We start from the raw sequence: 24,803 nt of genomic DNA on the forward strand, positions 1-24,803 counted from the left end.
TCTGTGTATCCCTCCAGGATCAGGACCTGCACATAATGTCTTGTGTAAGATCACCCACAATTCCACTGACAGGGGAGCATTAATTGGGGAGAGTAAGTATATAAGTAAACATCATTCTAACTTTGAATTATTAATGCAGCTGCCTATGGCTGTTGCCAACATGAGATCCCTGCAGTAGGAATGCAGTGCTTACCTTTTGACAAACAGATCATGTTGTAGAATCTTAGTATTTGGATTTAACTATTAACATTATAGGTCCATTATAAATTATTGTGATGGTACCAAGGTGGTGACCTGCAGGACACTTGCAGGGCTTTCGCTTCCCTGGCTTTCGTCCCTGGTCTTCCCCTCTCCTAGGGCCGGAAAGCACTGCTCGATTGAGTTCATTCATAGACTAACCATGCCTTTCATATACAAGGCATGCTGCGACACAGAACACAAACATTGACAGCTTCACCACGTATATACAGGCATATTGTGTGTACAATCAACTTCTTTAACATCATAAACACTGATATTGTGTTGCCGCACCAACAATCATTTATACCTTAGTTTGTAACAGATTATAGAGAAGCATCAGTCATCAAAACCATAGGAAAAATAGAAACAGTTTTAGGGGTGCAAAAAAAATGATATTATGGCAGAAGTGACATCTGGGTTGAGAGGATGAGCTGAGAAGATATATGGTGGTTAATTTTTCTTCTGTTGACTGCCAATGATGGAGTAGTCTTTAAGCAAGCCAAAGATCAACCTGTGACAGTCTCGGATGGTGATCTGTTCTCTACCCAGTATCAGAGGGTTCCAAGCAAACCACAAAGCATTCTTAGTACAACACGTTAGGTTCCACACTTCTTCAATGGCACCCTCTAAGTGTGTTCCTGGAAAAAGTCCATAAAGTACAGAATGGTAGGAGAGGAGCTTAATCTCCCCAGGATATTTAACTTCATGTTTCAAGGAGCCCAGTAAAGTCTGCATAAAACAAGGCTGCCAGAACAAATGTAGTGAAGTCTCTACAGCTATGATGCACATGCAGTGCCTGTCTCTGCCCACACCCTTAGCATAAATGTCCTTGTCTCCCTGAATGGCCACAATATCCTTGTGTCTACTGGTCAAATTGCTTGTTAGTCCAACCAGTCTGTGCTGTGGCATCAGGGAGCCTTGGAATCTGCTCTATGATGTCCTTGGCTCTGATGAGCGTATTAAGCACCCTAAGTGGGCCACAAGTGCCAGTTGGTTTTCCTTCAGAAATCTGATAACATCCAGGTAAAATCAGAGAGTATATCAGTTGTAAAGAATTGGGGCTGTCCCAGTTGTCCCATTTTCAGATTCTTGTTGCTCGCTAATCCACTGGAGGGTCCTGAGCCTCCAGACAGCTGAGCCAAGTGCTCTCTTCTAGCCATTAGAGTCTTTATTAGATCCATTTATATATATATTTAATAGTACCTTCCATGCACCTTGTGTCCTTAACTCGATTTGTTCACCTTGAATCCTTATCAGGATCAAAAACTCTTGTTTTTGGATTATGAGCAGGTTTTTTTTAGACATACCCTTTCTGGCAGAAGTGGTTTAAGTATATAAAATCCAGAGGGCTCCCATCCTTACCTTTTCACTATAGTTGATTACTGACATTATCAGATTTACATGCAGGGCAGTTATTTCTTTACAGCATCAATGAGATTGAAACTGTACGTTGGTGAAACTCTCTGGCTTCTGCAATTTCACTTTGCATGCCATCTCCATAGACAAAAATTGGCAGTAGAATGGGTCGTACAGAAGAGCTCAGTGACTTTAAATGCACTGTGATTTTTCTGCCCTACTAGATCTGCCCCAGTCCACTGTAAGTGCTATTATTGTGAAGTAGAAACATTTAGGAGTAACAACAGCTCAGCCACAAAGCAGCAGACCACGCACACTCATCGAGTTGGGCCACCGAGGGCATGTAAAAATCACCTGTCTTCTGTAGCATTACTTACCACAGAGTTCTAAACTGCCTCTGGAAGCAACATCAGCACAAGCACTGTTCACCGAGAGCTTCATGAAAACGGTTTCCACGGCTGAGCAGCTGCACATAAGACAAAGATGGTTGGATATGGTTGGAGTGGTGTAAAGCATATCGACTCTGGCCTCTAGTGCGGTGGAAACGTGTTCTCTGGAGTGATGGATCATGCTTCACTATTTGGAAGTAGAGTGGACAAATCTGGAGAGAACACTAGTTGCCAGAATGCGTAGAGCCTACTGGACGTTTGGTGGAGCAGGGAATGGTATGGGGCTTTTTTTGTAGGGCCAGTGCTAGTTCCAGTGACGAGTAAATGTAATGCTTTAATATACAAAGAAATTTTAGATGTATGCTTCTAACTTGACTGTGCACAAAGCAAGGTCCATAAAGACATTATTTGACAAGTCTTGTGGGAAGGAACTTGCGTGGCCTGCACAAAGCCCTGACCTTAACACAACTGAACACCTTTAGGATGAATTGGAACTCAGACAAACCTTCTTGTCCAACATCGGTGCCTGACCTCACAAATGCTTTTTTTGGCTGAATGGACACAAATTCCCACAGACACAGTTCAAAATATTGTGGAAATCCTTCCCCGGAGAGTGAAGACTGTAATATCCCCAAAAAGGAGGAGGGGGGCAGCTCCATATTAATGCCCACGGTTGTGGAATAGGATGTCCAACAAGCTCATATACTGTAGATGTAGGTAGGGAATCGAAAAGTGGCTTGCCGTGTATTTTTATCTACACTTAAAATCTTTATTGGAAACTTTGCATATTTTGAATTCAAAGAAGTGCTTCCTGCACTGCGGAGGGTTTTTCCTCACTCTTTTGCTCATCATAATATCAGTAACTTCACTCGCATTTCTTGCATTTGAGGACCTCCTGTTCATAAATCTCTAAGCTATTATTAGTAATGACCATCTGTGGGCTAATAATGTTATTTCTTTGTGGCTAAAAAATGAAAACAAAAATGAGTTCACCTTTTTTTTGGTTACCTTATTAAAATATTTTTTTCATTGCCTTCCTTGGGATGCTCATCAGTGCAGTGATAATATTTTATTTTTTATTTTTTATTTTTTATTTTTAAGTGTCTTTGTCCCATTGCCAATGAATCCTTGGACCGTTCTAGTGTTCTCATTAAGCCTGGGCACATAAAATACTATATCTTGCCATGGGTACAGTGGATAACTGAGGAGGCATGAAAGGGCGCACCACTGAATTGTGTTTGTGTGTGGCTTTAGAGGCACTACTGATTTCGAGTCCAACAAATGAGAATTTTTATTAGTCAAATTAAAACAGAATTATATTATATAGAGTTATAGAATTATTGCTTTGTTTCTGGAGTGCCTGTTTAATTGTGTTATATTGTATTTTATGAATAGTAATTTATCTGAAAATATGGTTGTAATTGTAATGAATGAATGAATAAAATAATAAAAAAAACACTATATCTTAAACAAATAAAAAAGTAACCCAGTCACATCCACAGCCTATCCTCGTTTCCCAGTTTTATAATGTCGTTTTCTCTACTTGTTTCATTAAATTGAAACATATTGCAGGTTTAGAGCATGTGTTTCGTAGAGCTGGATAAATATTGATTCCACAGGATTTACCACAAAAAGATGACTTTTACTCCCTCTTCTGCAATAAATTGGGGACATACCCACTAGTTCCCATCCACTGATTTCACACCACACGTAACATTTCCCCTTTCTTATTGTTTTTACTAGTAGAATTTCCACAGAGATGGGCATTTTTTTGTTTGTTCAGTTCGGCTTTTGGGACATTAGTGAAAATGTCAGCGTTGCTGCTAACTAGGGTTATTTTTAACTGAACCTTGAAGAAAAAGGAGAAGAAGAACTAAACTATTCTGTATCATCCCATTCTTAATTTGTACTGCTAAATACAAAAGTTACATGTTTTCCGTTTTCGCTTAAGTATCCATAAGCGTCTTTTTTGTGTTGTATGTAAGAGTTGCCTACTTGCTGCCAAAATGTAAAATTGCTGCTTCACCCTAAGATTAAGTGGAAAAAGCTTTATAGAGATATATATAGTAACATGGTAACATAGTAACATAGTTCATAAGGTTGAAAAAAGACCAAAGTCCATCAAGTTCAACCTATATACATATTGTGTCCCTACTGTGTTGATCCAGAGGAAGGCAAAAAAACCCTTATGAAGCAGATGCCAATTGCCCCATACCAGGGGGAAAATTCCTTCCCGACTCCAAATATGGCAATCAGAATAAATCCCTGGATCAACGTTCTGTCCCTATTAATCTAATATCCATAACTTGTAATATTATTGCTTTCAAGAAACACGTCCAGGCTCCTTTTGAACTCTTTTACTGAAAGTATGTGGTTGTTAACATTCTTACAGAGTACAGAAGGTATGTTGCAAATTTCTACTGACAGTAGGGTTCCCAAGCAACGTTCTCTAATGGATTATGGGAAATGGAGGATGTTTTACATGGACGTCTGGAAAATACATTGCTTGAATACCTAAAAATATGAATATAATTATACCGTATTTGCTCGATTATAAGACGACCCTGATTATAAGACGACCCCCCAAAATCTGAATATTAACTTAGGAAAAAAAGAAAAAGCCTGAATATAAGACGACCCTAAAGGAAAAAAGTTTTACCAGTAAATGTTAATTCATGTAAACTATTTTTTTTAATAAAAGCTATGATTGAGAAAAAGATTTTTTTTGTTTTTATTCCTTGTATTTTCCAACCTGCCCCCAGTTACGCACATCTGCCCCCAGGCTTGCCACACCAATATGGCACTGTGGCCCATGATATGCCTTTTAACCCTCTATATGCCACTGTGCCCCATGGTATGCCTTTTGACCCCCTATGTGCCACTCTGCCTCCAGAAATGCCTTATACCCCTATATCCCATTCTGGCATTTAGGGGGTTAAAATGCATATTATGGGGCAGAGTGGCATATAGGGAGGTATAAGGCATTCCAGGAGGCAGAGTGGCATTAAGGGAGTTAAAAGGCATTATATAGAGCACTCTGCCTCCAGAAATGCCTTATACCCCTATATGCCACTCTGGCACTTAGGGGGTTAAAAGGCATATTATGGGGCAGAGTGGCATATAGGGAGGTATAAGGCATTTCAGGAGGCAGAGTGCACTATTAAATGCCCCCTTAACGCCACTCTGCCTCCTGAAATGCCTTATACCTCCCTATATGCCACTCTGCCCCATAATATGCCTTTTAACCCCCTAAGTGCCAGAGTGGCATATAGGGGTGTAAGGCATTCCAGAAATGCCCTACACACACACACACACACACACACACACACACACACACACTTACTTACTTACCGGTGCTTCCAATTTCCTGGTGTATTGCCGGGGCAGCGGGTTGACGTCTCATTCCGCGGCAGCCGGAAGGAGGTGGAGTTGGCAGCGGGGGTTTGTATGCGTCCGTCGCAAATACCTTCCCCGGCTGTCAGAGATCAGGAACTCTGGAACAATGATCTCTGACAGTCGGGGAAGGTATTTGCGACGGACGCATACAAACCCCCGCTGCCAACTTCACCTCCGGAAGCACCGGTAAGTGTGTGTGTGTGGGGGGGGCGACGACAGGAGGATCCAGGTCCCCTGCAGCGGTGCGGGGGATCTGGATCTTAGTCTCCTAATCAGACCTCTATTTGAGGTCTGATTAGAAGACGACCCCGATTATAAGACGAGGGGTATTTTTCAGAGCATTTGCTCTGAAAAAAACCTCGTCTTATAATCGAGCAAATACGGTAATTAATACCTAAGAATATTAAATAAATAATAACAATAACACAGATGGCACATGATTACCAATAATGAATTCAGTTATGGTTTTATCTCACATTAGAAGGTTCCTGTCAGCCAAAAGCTGTTGGAAAGTAACAAATATGAATAAAAAAAAAAACATTTTTGCAGTAAAGACTACAGAAATGCATATTTTAATTATGTGGCTCAAAGCAAATTGTTAAAAATAGAACCTGTTAAAATATGGATTTGTGTTTTTTTTTTTTTAGCAGAGACGGGTGATAGTAATTCGAGGCCAGAGTGGCCATTTGACACACCGGGTTTGCCACTCCAGTGGATACACATGGCTACATTTCACATACAAAAATATAACATGCAGACGGCGGTTCCGTGTACATCATCTGGAGGCCACTAGCCTTAAAGTGCAGTCTATATGAAAATATTACATATATATTTTATATTATGAAAAAGTCTTTACTCATATCAGCAATAGCATTTTATGGGGATCTTCTTTAGCAGCTACCTTCTTGATGTTGCTTGCCTGATATCAGTGAAATGTTATAAAATAGAATCTCAACATAGAAATTCTAAAATGTATAACAAAATGTATAATGTTGATTCTTAGGGAAGGAATGTTTTAACATGAATCCATTGCTAAAAGAGAACTCCCCCTTTCTTTTCCTCTCCCCCCCCCTCTCTCCTTCTCACTACCATTCTCTTTCTTCTCTCTTTCTTCCTTTAAACTATTTTTTACTTCTCTCCCTTCCTCCTCTCTAACTCTATTTTCTGTAGGAATGATCCAGCAGTCCCTCTCCTCCCCAAACGCTGCACTAATCTTCCTTCGGATTTCCGGTCATGCTGAGAAGAGTATACAGCGAAGGGCCGCTCATAGTACATGCCCTTTCTCCTTTTCTATGTATAGAGATTTTAACTGCCAGATGCTGTGTTTCGTTTAGTAATGTTGTTTACTTTTTTATTTAAAAGAAAATAATGCAGGAATTTTAGAAATGTTTCCAAATGAAATCCAAAAGCAAATGAAAATAAAAGATTGTGTTATATGACTAATCTGCATTTAGTTTGAGTCATCCGCTGATCAAAACACAACTGCTTGATAATGAGAGAGTAGCATAAAATTGGCAAGATGATGCTGGCAATAATTATACATCTGAAGGCATTAAACTGCATTACATCCAAGGGCACCAAATGAACTGAAGGCCTTCTACGCATTTAATTAGCCCTTTTATTGCTAGTAGTTCTTAGTGGCCTAGATAGATAGATAGATAGATAGATAGATAGATAGATAGATAGATAGATAGATAGATAGATAGATAGATAGACGAAAGAAAGAAAGAAAGAAAGAAAGAAAGAAAGAAAGAAAGAAAGAAAGAAAGAAAGAAAGAAAGAAAGAGGCAGAAATATACATGAGCCAAACATTTACAAATAACAGTAATTGAGATTTAAGTTTAGTTTCCATGTGTTTGGAATGCTAATACAGAAAGAAAATCATATATATTTTCTTTAATGTAAAGTAAATCAATAATCTAAGTTTAGCCGAGAAGGAAAGACAAAGTGGACGACATGTGTGAATATTTTATTTCCAAATATAAGCAGGAATTTATTTTACTCTTTAAATTGTGCTGGAATACTCAGTTTAAGAGACGTTCATGTTGTATAAAATACAGACGATAATTTTATGGCAGTGAGATGTCTACGTATAAAAGAATAATAATATAGATAGACAGACAGACATGTGGTCGTATTATCTCAAAAGGACATTTAGCCAATATTGACTATTTGTGTACAATATAACTTAGGAAAGTTTTACCAATTATATTGTTTGTAATTTGTAGATGTCTCTTTCAGAGTTTCACAATCATTTTGGTAAAACTGTACCTTTTGTACCTTGTATCCTGGGTAATTGCTAAAAACAGCACTATATTTCTGGTATTATCTGGTATTAATATACCTGGGAACTTTACAGGCCCCCTAGCGGTCTCCCACCGACGTTCTTTATGGGAGACAGAAGAGAACCAAGGCCAAGTCGAGGGAGGGGGGTAGGACTAGCCATGCACATAGATGGACTAACCGAAACATATATTATAGATAACAACTTCTCAATGGGCCAAGTTGGCCCTTAGTGAGTAGACCCCCTGATGTAATCGTCTTGTGGGACTTGCTACAAAGTCTTTCACGAGTTCTTCAACTTGTGGTAACCTTTTAAGACCATGGCAAAACTCAGAACCAACAAGTAAAGTAAGAAAGTTGGCCAAGGATTCTGTACGCAATAATGGGCATCATCCATACTCATCTGCTTGTTGTTGGACATCAGTTTGTTCCCATGTAATATCTGACATTATTAATATTACCAATGGAGTTACTTGATACTTTACAGTAAATAATGTAAAAATAAAGTAAAATAACTATAATCATAAAAGTCATTTTAAGAAATAAAGGGTGATTTATAAAGATGTATTGCAGTATTAAAAAGGGGATAACCCCCCCCCAAAAAAAATACAGCAACTATGATGATGTATTAATGCTTTTGTGAGAGAGAGGAGAGAGAAAGAGAGAGAGAGAGTTGATTATATGATATTACAAATTATTATACTGCAAGCATCATTGTAGGCATTAATCAACCCCATTGTGTCAGGAGCCATGCAGCAGAGACACTGTGGTCATGAAGAAAATGGTGCAGAATCATTCATTTCTAGCATCAAAGTGATGCTGAACCTCGTATTTGTAGAAAACCTTCCATATAAACAGGAATCAGCGGCCAAGGACATCTGATCACATGTGTGGTGTGACCATGCAGGTGTATGCTTAAAAGGCAAATACTAAAAAATATACTTCTATATCTTATAAAACATACCTGCTATGAAAACCCCAGCTGACTAGTATGTAATGATGGGATTTTCTAATGCTCGGTTACAGTGTTTCAGAGTGTTAACACTGTCTGGATACAATCAGGCATAATTCCTGCATTGCTCAAGCACATCAAATACATCAGGGAATAGAAAGCACTTAAGAAGCTCATCTATGTCGCCTGCCCACGTAATTTGACCATATATGGAGCGAACACGGGGCAGGGATCCCCCTTTGCACCATCGCTTTGGCGAAAAGAAATCAGTGCTGCATTCACTCATTTTATTGCTCAAAAACAGGGAAGAGAAACACAAATCAATACATTAGCTAAATGAAATTGCAGTTTTTCACTATTTTTGAATGTCCTTTTGCAGACAGCTACTGGAAACCGTACATGTTTTAAAATGCGAAGGATTGCAGCATTATACGGCAGACGATGACTCAAGCTCCCCACCGAGCCTTTGTGCCTCCCCTCCCCACCAAACCCCCCGCCCCATGATAGATGTCTATTAAAAGCTGCTGACGTCAAGAAGGACGGCCATCTTTGATGAGGGCAGAGCTCTCTTCCATTGAAGAAGAAGACTCGAGGAGGTCAGGGACGGTGGTTCTCGCCTCCTGCAGCCACAGCCTCAGCCAGGGTTATACGGCAGACTGCATCGGCTGAAGCCGGTGACGGTAAGGAAAATGATTACTTGTATCCCTCTAATTTTTCCCCCCTCATCGTTGCTATTTTTCTATACATTGAGAGGAGGAAGTGCTGGATAACGGCAGCTGCAGCCAGCAAATCCGCTCTCGCTTGTTTAACAAGAAGGCAAAGCTGCTTCTTTTTTTTTTTGCTTGCAAACGCAGGCAGCTTGGAAGCGGTGATCTGAGCAGCGGCTGCCCGGATTTATGCAGCAATCGTTGCGCTGCTCGGTGTCCCCCGGTGGGGCTGCGGGCTCCGCACGCTGATTGATGATGATCTGCGAGCAGCCGGGAGACTGTGCTGGTGGGCGGATTCAGCACCACGGACAGCGCTCCAATGCAGCGTACGTGAGATCGCCCTGCAGCGCATAATCGGTGCCTTCTACCCCTCACTGTGCGGACGGGGGCAATACCCGCCAATCTCATACCCCTCACTGTGCGGACGGGGGCAATACCCGCCAGCCTTATACCCCTCACTGTGCGGACGGGGGCAATACCCGGCCGTCTTCTACCCCTCACTGTGCGGGCGGGGGCAATACCCGACAGTCTTATACCCCTTACTGTGGTGGACAAGGGCAAAACCCATCAGCCTCCTACCCCTCACTGTGCCTAAAGGGGCAATACCCACCAGCCTCATCCCCCTCGTTGTATAAATTGCTATAGCTACACAGAATAGAAGGTGATCATATAGTGCAGATCTCTCCTGCAGTAAAAAAAAGTCAGTTGGTATTTATTGTGGTGCTAAAAATATGTGTCTGTAATATATGTGGATGTATGTGCGCGGAACACATATATGGGACGGTATGTTGGAAGCTGACTGTATTTACATACACATAGAGGTTGATAACCACAGTTCTGATTATAATAGATGTTGTCCTATGTTGGGGAGTTTCTATATGCCGTGCGCAACAATTATGTGTAATATATATATATATACATATATATATGTGTGTGTAATATACATATATAACTGGCTATAAGGACAGGATTCGTTATAGCCCATTGACTCAGTGGGAAATTACATTGCTGTTTTGGAGTCAAGAAGGAATTAACCCCTTTTGTAGGACAGTGGGTTTTTGCCTTTGGGGTCAACAGTGGGGTCGAACGTGATGAACTGTCTTTGTTGAATCTAAATTACCATGTACCAAATATTTACATCTACAGTATTTCTCTACATCGTGTTCTTCCTTCTGCAATCGGGAACTCCAAGCGCTGTAGGATTTTTGCACGTCCAGACAGTTTTGCGTATTTGCGTCAAAAGGCTGCCTTTGAAGCTGGCAGTTACGTGATGGGGCATTAGTAATTACTGCTGGTTTTGTTACCCGCTAGTGAGAAAGCAGAGGGGAGGGGGTCTGCATTACAGCTCGAGTAGGGAGGGAGGCAGGGCGCTTTCAGACCATTATCTCCAGAGGGAGCGCTGAGAGGATTCAATGCCAGCGCCTGCAGAGCTGTTTGCAAAGCTTAGGGGCTTTGCTGGGTATTCACATGAATATTATTGTTATCGTTTTTTATATAGCGCCAACAATTTACGCAGCGCTTCTTACAGTCCGTACATTCAAAGGGTCCGACAAAACCAGAACTGACGGACTAAGGCCAACCCATACATTAGGTCACGAGGGCCCTGCTCCCAGGAATAGCGGAGAAGTCCCGCAGGGCACCTCTATGTTTGTGATATTTAAAAATAAATCATCCAACTTGAACAAATTGAATTCAGGTTCTTCTAGTGGGGGTAAATATAGCATCTATATACCCCATCTATGGCGCTAATTACCTGTAATTGGTTGCAGAACCCAACTTGTAATCAGCCTACAGGGTAGTCATTACCCCAACATTAAAGAATTAGAGTTGTTTGAACGTTACCTGCTAGATGCCAGCTGTCCGCCTGCCTAGAAATGAAAAGCAAGACTGGGATATATTTACGTGACTGCAAACAGAAACCTGTGCCATGAAAAGGCTAGCACTGTGATTTATTCAGGGCAGACAGGAGAGCCGGAGAACCCCACCCCGTTACTGCGCTTCTAGAATAAGCGTACATGTTGAGGATGCAACTCCAAGGGGGGGGGTTACATTTACTGCTGCAGCATGGATCAAAAAAAGCAAAAACACCACCAAAAAGCAATTCTAATTCTTAACAAAAGTGAACGCAACAGCCATGAGCAATCATGTTTTTCATATACAGTATATATTTTATTATTATTATTATTATTATTTTTTATTTTCGTATTGATTGCCAGCCTTTGAGCCGTCATACAGCTTCATCAGCTAAGGTCAACCGTGTTGATTGGCTTATGTAACAGTTTGGATTTAATACGTAGCGATGCCGTAATACAATATATAAAATGGCATCTGTGGTTTAATAACAATCGTGAATTCTTTTGGGAAAAACATTTCGTGACGACCTTGTTGCGTCCATTTTAAAAGATGAAAATCTATATTTTTCTTGTAACGCGTGGACACATCAGCAAATTGAAAAGGTTTCTGTACCAAGATACTCGGCGAGGAGGAGGGGCTGGAAGCAAGAATAACGTTAAAATAAATGATTGACCTGAAATGGAAATGTGTAAGCGTGTAGAGACATTTTCAGTTATTTAACTAATGGGTTGTTATGAACGTGCATACATAAATCATGAGAATCCTGAAACAGATGGTATCCGTGTCAATGACAGTAAAGCTATAGGTGCTAGTCTGTATTAATGGAGGCTGTTCGGAGTGCCGCGTTATATATATATATATATATATTATTATGTTATTAAGTGGATCTATTGCAGAAACTGCTATAATTTATACCATAGTTATATGCAAATTGTTGAATTTAGATGAAAGTGCAAGATCTTTTGTTGGTTTCTCTGTCTCCAAGTCGAGATCAATAGGTCAGCAGCCTATGGGAATTCCCCGGGGTTCATTAAATTACAATAACTCAATAAATACGGGGATTGCTTTGGTCAGATAATGAATATATTATCTATAACGGTATTAAACCAAGAAGGCAAATCACAACTACCATTATTTTGGTTGTTAAATGTTAAATAACGTTTGCTTTAAACAGCAAATCTGCAGATGCAGTCTCCTGTGTTCTGATAACATTTTTCAGCTATGGTAAAGTGGACGTCTCCAACCAATATGCACCTGAGATCGGCTTCAGGTGACAAATGAAATTTTAAGGTGCTGTTCCACTTAGTCAAAGCATTCATTCAGCTCCCATTTAAGCAAATAAACCTTAGCAGCTTTTTGATTTATATTTAATCACATAGAAACCAGACTGACCTTTAAGAAGCATCATTAAGCAACCTTAATGCCCGCCTTTTTAATCACATGACAGTAAAGTGTTCCCTTAAAAATTATATGTGATGCTAAATTTTACATGATTTAAGGATTTCTTTTTTCTGGAACAGGGTATAGACAGATGCTGAACTAGAATTTTTTCTTCAAATTGTGTATTAAGCTTTACAATGAGCCAGCTAAATAATATATAATGTCTCTATAATTATAGACATGTAATGTACTGTGGGCCGGGAGTGTGTCGACACAATGTATTTGTCACCATCCTGTAATGCATTCTGGGAGCATCCAAAGGATATTATGGCTGTACACGATGATGCTTCACTAGCTGTTTATATGGATGCCTTTAAGTCCTCTTTAGGGTATACCAATGAAATGTTGGCATGAAATATGAATACATTAGTAGATTTTAACCTACCTGGTCAAGTGGATTAATGATCTAGTTCCAGTTACCTTTGTTATGATCTACACCAGGTGTAAAATGAAGCTTTCAAAGGACACACAGTGATAAAGCAGGGATAGTTTGTTGGGGGTTAGTAAATATAATTTTTGCTCTGTATTAAAGGCACGGTTTAATGTCCCTTTAAAGAAGAATTCATATTAAAGTATTCTATGGGAAAACTCTTACCTGACCTAGAAGCTGCAGCCCTGATGCTGCAGGTGATGGAGAAATGCATATTGCGGAACTCAGCATCATAGTGCAAAAGATGGCTGGAGTGTCCCTTTAAAGCATTTTTTGAAAGCTACATGACTATTTTGAGAAAACCATAATTTCCAGTCGACCCCACAGAGACTTCATGAGCAGTTGTTTTTATTGAGTGGCCCAGGCATTTTTAAAATTCATGAACTGGGGTTGGGAACCTATTGAATTAATGAATTAATGATGAGGTATGATAAAGATGTTACATTTCCTATTCAACCGGGGGGGGGAAGGTGCATTTGATGGACCACATCTACCCTTCTAGCCTGTGGAACTAACGGTATATAAATACATTGTGGCAGCACAGGGTATTGGTTTAGGAGACATGGAATCTTAAGTTACGTGTAATAGTATAATGTGTGTAATGATATTATTATATGTCTTTATCCTCGTCATAAGGATCCAATAATCCAGTTGCTCAAAATGCTTTGAAGTGATTTTAAATATTATTCCTTCTAAATCGGAAATAATTGTCAAACGTCTGCAGATCCTATTTGTGTTGCATCAGTGTAATTCAGAAAGCTAGAAAGCAATACCGTATGGGTTTCATTAGGGAATGGCTGATAATGCCCTCTCTGTTGATTTACGCATCATATTAAGATGTCAGGAAAGCAACTTCTTAAATATTTAATGACCCACATGAAAGTCATTGGAAGAACATTATCTGGAAACAGCAAAACTAAAGATTATTCTAGTTTCATGGGTCATAGCTCAGGAGCTGAATAGTGTATTAATGATATTCCTTAAAATCAAGACATCTAGTGAAAAGGAATCCGTTACTGAAACACCTGGTATTAGCTTAACGTTTCAGCAGCATGGATCGGAATATTAAATATTGGATCATATGAATCTGGTCCCACTAAGTTTTATTGACTTGTGCATCAGTGGTGGACAATTGAATTGGCAACGGAATAAAATACATATATTATATACGTTACCCAAAGATTGCCCACGACAGGACAAGCTACCAGTTTTTTAATATGGTGCCCTACTTTAAATCCAATAAGTCAAATACAAATCAATACATCATATTGATGAAAGGAACACAAACACATCTTACTGCCTCATTTGTTTTCACATTTTTAATGTAGCAGTATGATACGGAGTAAGTGTGTTTATATTATAGATTGGGAGACAATAACAGTGTTAGAAACAATCATGATGTGACAAAACCTCTTAGTTACCCTTAAGAGGGTGAATAAATGTCACATTTCAGGATCTTAACCACAGTCCTCGTAGACAATAAGGCTAAGGAACACTACATTTCAGCATACATTGCATTTTTATTTACAGGTGCACAAAAGAAAAAAATCCCCAAAACAAAATTTCTGGATATACTTTGCTGGCCCAAGTTTGCTAGCCTTAACACCCACTAATGATACCCCCTGGTAGACCCAGCTAAGCCAGGCTCTGGAAAACCACCAGAAAAAAAACACACAATTCCACGCAGGTAACACACACTTGGCTCGGGGATGTTCGGGCCTCTTCTTTCCCTTGGAGCACACGGGGACTTCCTCTCCCATCAGCAGTCCCTCCTATTGTGAGGTCTCAGGGTGTCCCTGGCCTGCATCTGTTGTAGGATTCATGGAAATCGCCTGGATCGTACAAACCCGGCTTAGGCATCCAGTCTCTTGAAAATTTGTAGTTGGTGCATTGGCCCACCCTGCTCTCCAAACGCTCCACCCCAGGGACCCATACATAAGACTTGCACATCATTTGCGCTCCAGATACACACAAACCATCTCCCTGGGGCTGTAGAGTGTAACAATGACAAATAAGCAAATATTGTGTTGCCTAAAATGTTGTTTGATGTGATAATTGTAATAGATACAGAATCATCAAACCTTCGTTATATGGACAGTCTAATGTCCCTCACACCCCCTTTAAAGAAGAATGTATACCGAAGTACTCTGTGAGTAACCGTAACCCTCTGTGAGTACTTTAATATGCATTCTTCAAAAACAAAACAAAAAGATAAAGTACTTAACCTGACACAGAAGAGGCTGCCCTGCTGCAACAGATGCCCTCCTTCATGGTCTCACCATCCACTTTGAAATCAATGGCAGCACTTTCCACACATGCGTACTGGGGTCTGAACGGACACCGCGCTTCCAGCGCTCACTAAGCCAGCACTCAGGCTGACTGGAGGTGAGTACATAACGCGTAAGGAGTTGTGTTTGTCCAAACATATCTCTCATACGGTATTTAGCCGGGGAGAGCGAAAAACGGGCAACTGTAGAATCCCCATGCATATGACGGCTGGAGTGTCCCTTTAAAAGATATACAAACAGAGCACCACTTACTTCCAATCTTAATGGTGGATCTTACAGGGTGCACCCTCAGCAACTTTCTCAAAATATAAAGTGCCCTATAGCTGCACAAGTGTTATAGTGAGGAAATGGAGAACAACAACCACACCGCTTAAAAAAAGAGACGATTAATGAAGTCAGTTCCATTAGGCACATGGAAGAAATCTCGCAATGGATGCTCTACCACATATGAGAAGGTCTGGAATGGGTGGAAAAACCTCTCGATATAACCCAGAAAAAGAAGAGTGACATGTTAACTAATAATAACGGTATTGGAGAAAGAGACAATCTGGAATGCTGTGGGGAGGTCGTGATGTATTATGTAACGCTATTTTGCATTTGTTACATTTGGATAAATACAACATAAGGAGTTATGCGCTTGAGTTATGCACCCAGTCTGTCTGGTCTATGTACTAGATAGCGTTCTAGAAAGCTTTCAGACTGATAAAAGTAAACAGATGTATATTCTATTCCCTATGGGATACAGGATGAAGGGGTTGTGGGTGTCATACATATATGTTTAACTCGATACGTCACGGAAAAAGTGTATAAGCTGATGAAATGTGTAATGCAAATCGCTTGATGTGGATTTAAGGTGTTATATTTTCTGTTCTTTTCATTTTGTATGTATGCCTTCTTTTCTCTTTGGAAAAACAAAAACAGGAAAGTTAAAAGAAAATACATCATGCCCTGAAAAGTTTGATTTTAATAAAACTCAACACAGGTGTCTAACTCCATCATTCATAACACAGAAGGCAAATTGTTTGTAGCTTGCTGTCAGAATCGTAACATCACTGGAAATGTACAGTATGAGTTCTGAAAGCATTGAGGAACTGCCAGAAAACATTAAGAATATCAACGCCGATGCATATCAAGGAGGCACATTTAAAAAGTAAAAGGTGGCCATGGTAGCCCAGAAGAAGGTACATGGAATTAAACGGATGAGGGAATGTGTACAAAGACAACTGGTTTAAATCACACAACAGAGACACAGTAAAGTGTCCGAAGACAATTAACATTTCTGTTTAGAATTAATTGCAAAATAGGACCCTCTGATGACACTTGAAAGAACGTTTTTAATCATTTAACTGATATGAAAATATTTAATAGTGAAATACTTTTATGTTTCACCACATTCTAATTTCATTTATAAATATACATTTTTACGTGTTAGGATAGATTACATGGAATAAAAAGTTGAGTTAATCAATCATTCAGCACCAGATGTTTTGGAAAATGCATTCTTTACATTTATAGAATACATTTTTTCCAAAGGAAGAAAATGGGCTGAGAATTTAAGTGAAGCCTTATAAGCTTTTTTTATGAAAACAGTAGTTTTTATGAAGCTATATGTTTTTACTGTATGTCTTAATAAGCTGATTTCTTAATCTTTCTATTTTGTTTTACTGTAAAGAAAACTGAAATAGCATGCTCTAAAATGAAAACTAGCTTGGTGTTCTTAATCACCCCGCTGTTAACATTATATCCAAGTTTTAAAGGAAACATCTGGCATAAAATTAGTAGTAATGGGTTTGTGCTCTTGAAATGCATGCACTCACAACCCTACAATCTCTACTGACATCGGCAGAAAGTCTATGTCTTTCCAGCTGTTAGGGGGATAGGTGTAAAAATATGAGAGATATTGGGTTTGACTGATCAATGCTTCAGTAAAGATGGCACATGTTTGCCACTTATCACGTTGACATCCTTTATGTCCCAAACACGCTCTATTCCTTGATGACTTAATTTAAACCCTGCTTGCTCACTACAAGGCTGTGTTGGGTAAAATGTTGGAAATGCTTTTGGGGAATAGATGGACAAATAGATAGATAGAGAGATAGATAGATAGATAGATAGATAGATAGATAGATAGATAGATAGATAGATAGATAGATGATGGATGGATAGATAGACATCGTTCTTAATACTTGGACAGTTGGCATACCATGATGTATTAGACATACCGGGCACACGCAAATTAGTTAAGGTTTAAGCTGACCTGCACATTTCCTATCAGCTTTGCCTGCACATTGTAGACTGTGGGCAATATATAATCTTTATGTTTGCTCTAATTGTGTTGTTTTCCCATGGCAGTAATTGTTGTGCATGTTTTGTTTTCAACAAATGCCTTCCTTTAATTGCATTTTATAACTAAAAAAAAAAAACTGCAATGCACGGAGAACGAAGGTCTGTCTTTGGATCTGTATAGCTTTGCCCCAGAGTACCGAAGAGCTTAGGTGTGGCGTGCGGTGGCAGGATCCTCTACAAACCTGCATTGTAATCCACTAGACACACAAACAGGCACGGATCACCTCTCTCACATTGGTCCACTTTAATGTATTTTCCTAGTTCCTCACACTTAAGACCATGAACTTAAACGTTTACTTTACCTTATCTTAGTGAATCGTCTGACAATTTTGAATGGCTTTGTGGACACTACAAATAAGCCCTTAAGTTATGATTTTAATTGGTTCAGTTAACACAAAAATGAATGCAAATTGTATAATAAGAGATATGGCATTTTAGTGCATTAATGTGTGCATTTTTTACTCTTACAATGCAGCCAGTTATTAGTTCCATAATGAGATTTTCCTTTTCATATTTTTTAGGTTAGAGAAATTAAATATGGTATTAATGAGCTTTGATTGGTTGATTTGAGATTTGCTTGAATAACATTACTACTGCGCTATAGCTACAAGAATATCCAGTCTGTGCCAAAGGTTGTCATTACAGATCATGTGCATAGAAATCATAAAATGTCTTTAAGGGGTGAAAAGCTGAATGCTACATAAAATAAAAAAGAAAACGCATCAGAGGGCTTTTCATATCCCTACACAGTATGTGCTAGTCCACCAAAAATAGCAACTTCTTAATCTCCCTGTAGCCATTCCATTGAAGTGTTACTCCTTGGACATTGTTAGTAACAGCGCACTGCTTGTGATTCTTACGAGGATTGGTATGATGGATTAATCAGGGTGCTGGTGTTTGTTTGGAAGGAATAGCAGTGGCAGGTTTTCTAATGACTACTTTTCTTGTGTTGTATTTACAGTTTTGAATTTATATTGATAATCAATCAATATGTTGATAATCTAGCTGTAGACTTAGTGCCTATTGCTATAAAGCACCCGGTTAGTATATTTCACAGGGCTTTACATGATGTGTACTGTGCGAGAGGTCAAGGAGCTAATGGTGTTGCTGGGAAAGACATTGCAGTCTTGGAGTAAGGCTTACTATTGTCTCCGTATCTTTACCTGAATTCTGGAATTTGATAGAAATAAGTCACATAATTCACACATTTGGATGCCCACAGACCTACATGCAAGTAGTCTTGTTACCAATCTCACCTATCAAAGTGTACTTCTTATTAATGGCACTTTTCCCTGTAACCCCAGTCTCTCCTGATATTGCTAAATAATCACCGTAGCATCTTCTGGGTTTGTCCTACGCATGTGACCTGGTGTTACATCCAGCATTTCAGTCCATGATGACTACATAACCCAGACACCGGCAAGTCTTATTTGTCCATGTAGTGAGCCACATTGGTAGTCTTTCGTGTGTACGTTTTATTATTCTTGTCCTCCTGGTTTTTGACCTTGCAATGCATGTTGATTTAATTTGATCTCTGTCTGCCCTGACTTTAATTGACTTCAAGTTAACATTTACCCTTAGTTCTTCGGTTCTCAAAGTGTAGCAGCTATGTCCTGGCAGTCATGGTAACTGGAGGTTTATCCAAAGAGGCACATCCAAACATCACTGTTATAGGCAGAAAACCAGCACTGTTGGGGGTTCTAGGTTCTGAGAAAAATTTCACTTCATTCCAGAAACGTAATCTATGTACCCTATAAACAAGATGTGCCACTTGATGCTAGCATCTGCCTGATACCTCTAGCACCGTCAATCATCCTTTAGACCCTTTGTTTCTCTTTTCACTTTGTGTGTTTCTTTGTGTGTTGTCTGTTCAAAGTTCCCAGATGCATCTCCCATACCCTTACTTTGCCTCATATATATATATATATATCACATCCCTTTTTCCATAACCCATGCCACATGGTATACACCTATGGAGCTAAAACAACACAAGAACAATCTAAAAATTTCATTTATGGAAATATTAATGCCGTTTAATCCCTAACACACTGGTAAGAAGTGAAGTTCTGTGCTACGATTGTGAATGCTGACTCATTTTCTATAGTAAAGCTGTAATTACAGGTAATTCAAATTCTTCCTTGTATAGCTATTTAAGGTGTGATTACCATATTAGCCGTACAATATAAAATGCAGATTAATCTGGATAATATTTACATTATTTAAATTGACATTATATTTAATATAATTCATATATTGCAGTCCCATGATTTTCTTATTGCTTCCTACAATACATACATTCAAGGAGTATAGAGGGACTGGAAAGTGGTCAATTTTTATAAACAATATATCTATATAACATGGTCTAGATGGCCAAGGGAGAGGGACCCACCTTTATCTTCAATCAGAGCGCCATTTTTCCTTTACCTCTGATATATTTAAATCCACAGAACTGTTCCAGATTCACTTGCTACCAAACATTTTACTTTATAGTTTAAGTATTCAGGCACCATGATATGCTGTGAAATACAAAGGCAGAAAATTTGTAAGGGTCTTGTGTTTAATGTCATTCGTTCATTACTGTTCAAACATTTATGGATCTCCCCTCTAGTGTTCGTTTGTATACTTGAGCGATGGGAAGAAATGCTGTAAAAGCTTTAACAATAGCGTGAGCAATAGCACGCAGTAAATGTGTTCAGCTGAACTCATCTCCTGTAAGCCAAGGAGCTGAGCCAAGGAAAGAGGCAAATTCACAGGGGTTCTCCTTAATCCCTCCATGTATTTGTAAGGTGAGAAAAAAGGAGACAAACAGCTATCATACGCGTTAAAGTGCATACAACGGATGGCGTGTATATAAAGTCTATAGGGTGGTGCTTTCTATAAAATCAGTTCTATATGTCTAATTTCTCAATAGTGTCTACAGTAGTATGGCCTGTATAGTACTGTTAATCTTTTCAGGAGAATTAAACATGCCTTGCGTGGTGACTAGTTCATTATTACTACAGAATGAGTTGCTTCCCCTAAACATTAGATTTAGTTTTATCTTTTGAATAAATTCACAGCTAGAAAAAATATTATATTTGTAACCCATACTTATGGCTAATTCAAATGTATGATTTTGCAGTCAGAAAAACTATATAGCTGTCATATAACCCCATTGCTAATGTGTTTGTTGAATAAATTAAAGATTAAGGGGTATAAATTATACTGCCAAGTTGTGCGTACTGCACCGTTCTGCAGACCTACAGTTCTAGAACAGTTTACCAGCTCTGGAATAGTTACTTGAGCGATGTACAATGAGAATTGAAGGCAACCTATATTGGACAAAGAGTAAGGAAACAAAAGTCCACGTCCTTCAAAAGTTAGTTTGGTTATGTCGAACTTTGAGTTGTCCATATGTTCAGTGTTTGATGTCGTTATCATAACGTCTTTCCCAGATGCTTAAATATAGTTGGACAAGAGGCTTTTTCTAACCAGAAATTCAACAAATATTCAGAAAAATCTTGCAGTTTGCATTGAAATATAGGTTACAAAAGCTAAAACTCAAAGCTTAGTGAATACTGTAGGTGACTTTGCCAGACTAGAATAGATGAATGTTTATTTAGTATCATTGCTGCCTTCCTTTAATGGTCCTAGTAGAAATGTTTAATAACATACCTTGTAAACGTTCTCCTACACTATGTTTCATAATATGTGCTCCCTCTTGCTAACTGGAATCATAATGTTGCAGAACATTGGCATCACACTTTAAAATCTATTTGGTGGCAAAGAACAGATAAATCAGCAGATCTATAATGCACACACCTTTTTAATGTTAAAAGTCCCATTCAAGCTATTTAATAGCTTTTTTCCACACTGGCCAAATGATGAAAGTCATGATATGGAGCTTTGACTGAAGCAATTGGGGTCTTCACTGCTGTGTGCACTGCTCAGCTGGTTTGGGTGGTGAGATCCTGGTTCCTTTAGTGTTTTCCTTCAGAGTTTGCTCCAAGTGAGATTTATGATCTGAAGCTTCAGTTAGAATGTTAAAATGAAGGTGCACTTATGGACCAAAGTGAAAGAGTCTGTACAATTTACCTATATGTCACATATCTCTAGATATTTTTGGTAGTTGTATCCAACAATTGAAATGCCTGTACCTTGATCCCAAGGCAAAAGTCAAAGCAACATAAATAAATAACTGTTACACTGACAACAAAAGCAATGTATGTTGGCACAAAAGGCTAAAGGTAATTAAAAATGGGCTTCTTATTTTATTCCAAGTGGCATCTGTTGCAGCATATGGCCAACTACTTAAATTTATACTAAGACAGTTGGTATGCATTAGAAAATTCAACATTAAACGAATAATGCTGTCATCATAGACTAGAATTGGACGTTATTAATATATTTTCCTTCAAAAAATGGCCTAAATAAGTAACTTATTGCAGATAATAAGTAGTATAAGTAATAAGTAGTATATGTGGTTGGTATTATTAGTAAAGAGTAATGCAGTTTAATGGCTTAATAATATATATGTATTTTTTCTATATGTAGAACCTGCAAAGTTTGCCATTAAACTTGAAGATATGACACAAAACTATTGACAACCCTTTCTCTGCCTGATTTAAGAAAAAGGCCACCTGCTGAAATTTCAAAAATGGCGCTCTTTCACAGATGATATTTCATAAGGAAACATCTGAAAAGATTCCTAAACCTGCTTAAAGTTAAAAAAAAAAAAACAGACCCTGATGGTTCATACCTGGAAACTTTGATAATCAGTTAGAATGAGAGCAGACAGGTGGTTGGGAACATATTATCAATAAACTCTTTTTTTATGCACTAAATTTGAATCACTAATAAATTAGTACTGCAATTTCAGTACCTTTATTTTTTACATTTGGCCACACTTAGATGAACAGTATCTTTACTTACGTAAGGGGTCAAGTCACAACATTTCCGTGTCTCAGCTGGAGTCAAGACAGGTTGCTAAATTATCAGAGGAGGACAAATAGCAGAGGTTGTCTAGCCCAAGCATGACGTTTATGATAAATAACTGGGGAATTGCTGAGAATGAGTGAAGAAATATCTAATAGTCAAAGGTGTTCTTATGGGAAAATATGATCGTAGGTCAGAAGAGATGCTAAGATTGGAAAGTAGGTCAAACAGAACACATATAGAGGAACACAGAGTGTCTATGAAGGGAAAAACAGTGGTATAATAAAGTGAGTACTCAGGAGGCTTACATCTCTGGTTGACAACCCAAGACTCTACAAGCATCAATTGTTTAACAAGACCCTTGGGGTTTGTCTTTCCAAAGAGCCTGATGATCGTGCTCAGCAGAAGACATGGAAAAAAACACCAAGTAGGCAACCCAGGAATATACAGTAGCACATCTTGTAATTTACTCTTTCGGTCACTTTAGACTCTTTGTGACTTCATGGACCAGCCCACGCCAGAGCTTCCTAGCAGATCCTGGCCCTGTATTATTTCTTCTGTCCAGCTATGTGTTGTACCTGTATACAACTGACAGTGATTAAGTATTAAATACCAGGGAAGCGATTTAGACTGATTGTTTGTGTCATCTCATCATCAGGGGACTCATTGTGAGTGGCATGACGATACAAACAGTTTCCACAAAAGAGTGAAAATTGCTAGAAATAGGAGAGATAAACCATTGGGTTAATTGGGAGAGTTGTCCTCTGCATTACTACCAATCAACTTGGTAGACAAAAAATAATGTTGACTGAGCAGAGGTATGCAAGAATGCAGTATGGTCTTGCCCCCTGGTCATCTTTAGCAAAGGACACCAGACTGCCTCCATTGCATCATTTTCTCCCCCTGCTGTTGTAGAGCACAAGGATATTATGTAAAATCCCAATGCCCAGCCGAAGGTATCATGTAGACTACGGACCTTAACTCAGGTGCAGTTGGACTGGGGTGGCGCAAGAAAGTAATTGGCCCTGGGCCCCTTTATGTTTAAAGACGGCCCAGTCTTACATGGGATCGTATTCGCAGTCTTACATGGGATCGTATGTCCCATTGACACATAGACACATTTTCACCAATGCATATTACAAAAGAAACATTAAGTATGTATATTTTGCAATATTTCTGAATGTTTGTATAGACATACTGTATGTCTGTCATCCAAGGTTCCAAGTCATATATTTCAAAATGTTCCTGTTTGTCAAATCCCTGCTAGACAATTTTAATTAATGCGCTGGTCCCTTTGCTGTCTGTTATTGAGACTATTCCAAAGAGAAGCCAATTGGGGATTCATTTAAATTAACTTTATACATGTTTACCAATAAAATCCCTGTCTTTTTTCTGTTCATTAACAATAGGCTTCTTTCTGATAACATTTCCTCTTTGGGATTTATCTTATTGTGTTAACACTTTATTAGTTGAACAAAACCAATATTCTAATGTAAACAATGTTGGAACTGTAATTAAAAATTGTAATTTATAACGCTAGACATTTTGTAGAACAGCTGAAGAACACTAGTCCAGACTTTCTGCAGGGTCATGCCAGGTTTACAACCCGGCTTCCTTAAAGGGGCTGCTCCGCATAGGGGGGGGGGGTCTTGAAATATCCCCAGATAAAATCTGCATCATCTATAGAAAAATAAAATAAATCATTTTTTATTTTGTTTTTCTCTTAAAAACTGTGTTTTAAACATTTATTGTCATTGTCATTCCACTGTGTGACCACCAGCAGCCACTCCTACCTGCCATTTCATGCTTATACATGTGAAACAGCACAACTTTACAGATCCACCTTTACAATGATGGGCAGTTACTGTGATTGTGTAAGGTGTTCTTATACGTGTAAAGAAAGTTAGTAAAAAAAAAAAAAAAGCTTACAGGTTATGCCCTTTCTGTGATGTCAGAGATGACACAAGATTCAGATGCCCCACTGAAATGTTTTTAACTAGAAAATAAAATGGAATGTTATTTAACGGCATATGCTTATTTAAGTTGCATTCCATAATAGTCAATAATAGTACATAATAATACAAAAACTAGGAATGTTGAGAAAAAAGTCGATGTGGAACAGCACCTTTAACGGTCAGTCAGTCTTGCAGTTGAAGGACATTAAAATATTTTCCTACAACCCAGCCAGACTCACATGTTCCCATCAGT

At 38.8% G+C, this 24,803-nt stretch overlaps 1 protein-coding gene across 2 annotated transcripts in view; it reads left to right on the plus strand.

Moving 5' to 3' along the window:
* Nucleotides 1-9,137: 9,137 nt before the first annotated feature.
* The window catches only part of LOC128483352 (synaptosomal-associated protein 25), a 40,510-nt gene continuing 24,844 nt past the window's right edge, over nt 9,138-24,803 (plus strand). For both annotated transcript variants that reach the window (XM_053459520.1, XM_053459519.1), the window contains exon 1: nt 9,138-9,296. The gene's annotated coding sequence lies outside the window, so the exon portion shown is untranslated. The remainder of the gene's footprint in view (nt 9,297-24,803) is intronic.

The sequence above is a fragment of the Spea bombifrons genome, chromosome 3, assembly GCF_027358695.1.
Source record: "Spea bombifrons isolate aSpeBom1 chromosome 3, aSpeBom1.2.pri, whole genome shotgun sequence".
Classification (NCBI taxonomy): Eukaryota; Metazoa; Chordata; class Amphibia; order Anura; family Pelobatidae; genus Spea; species Spea bombifrons.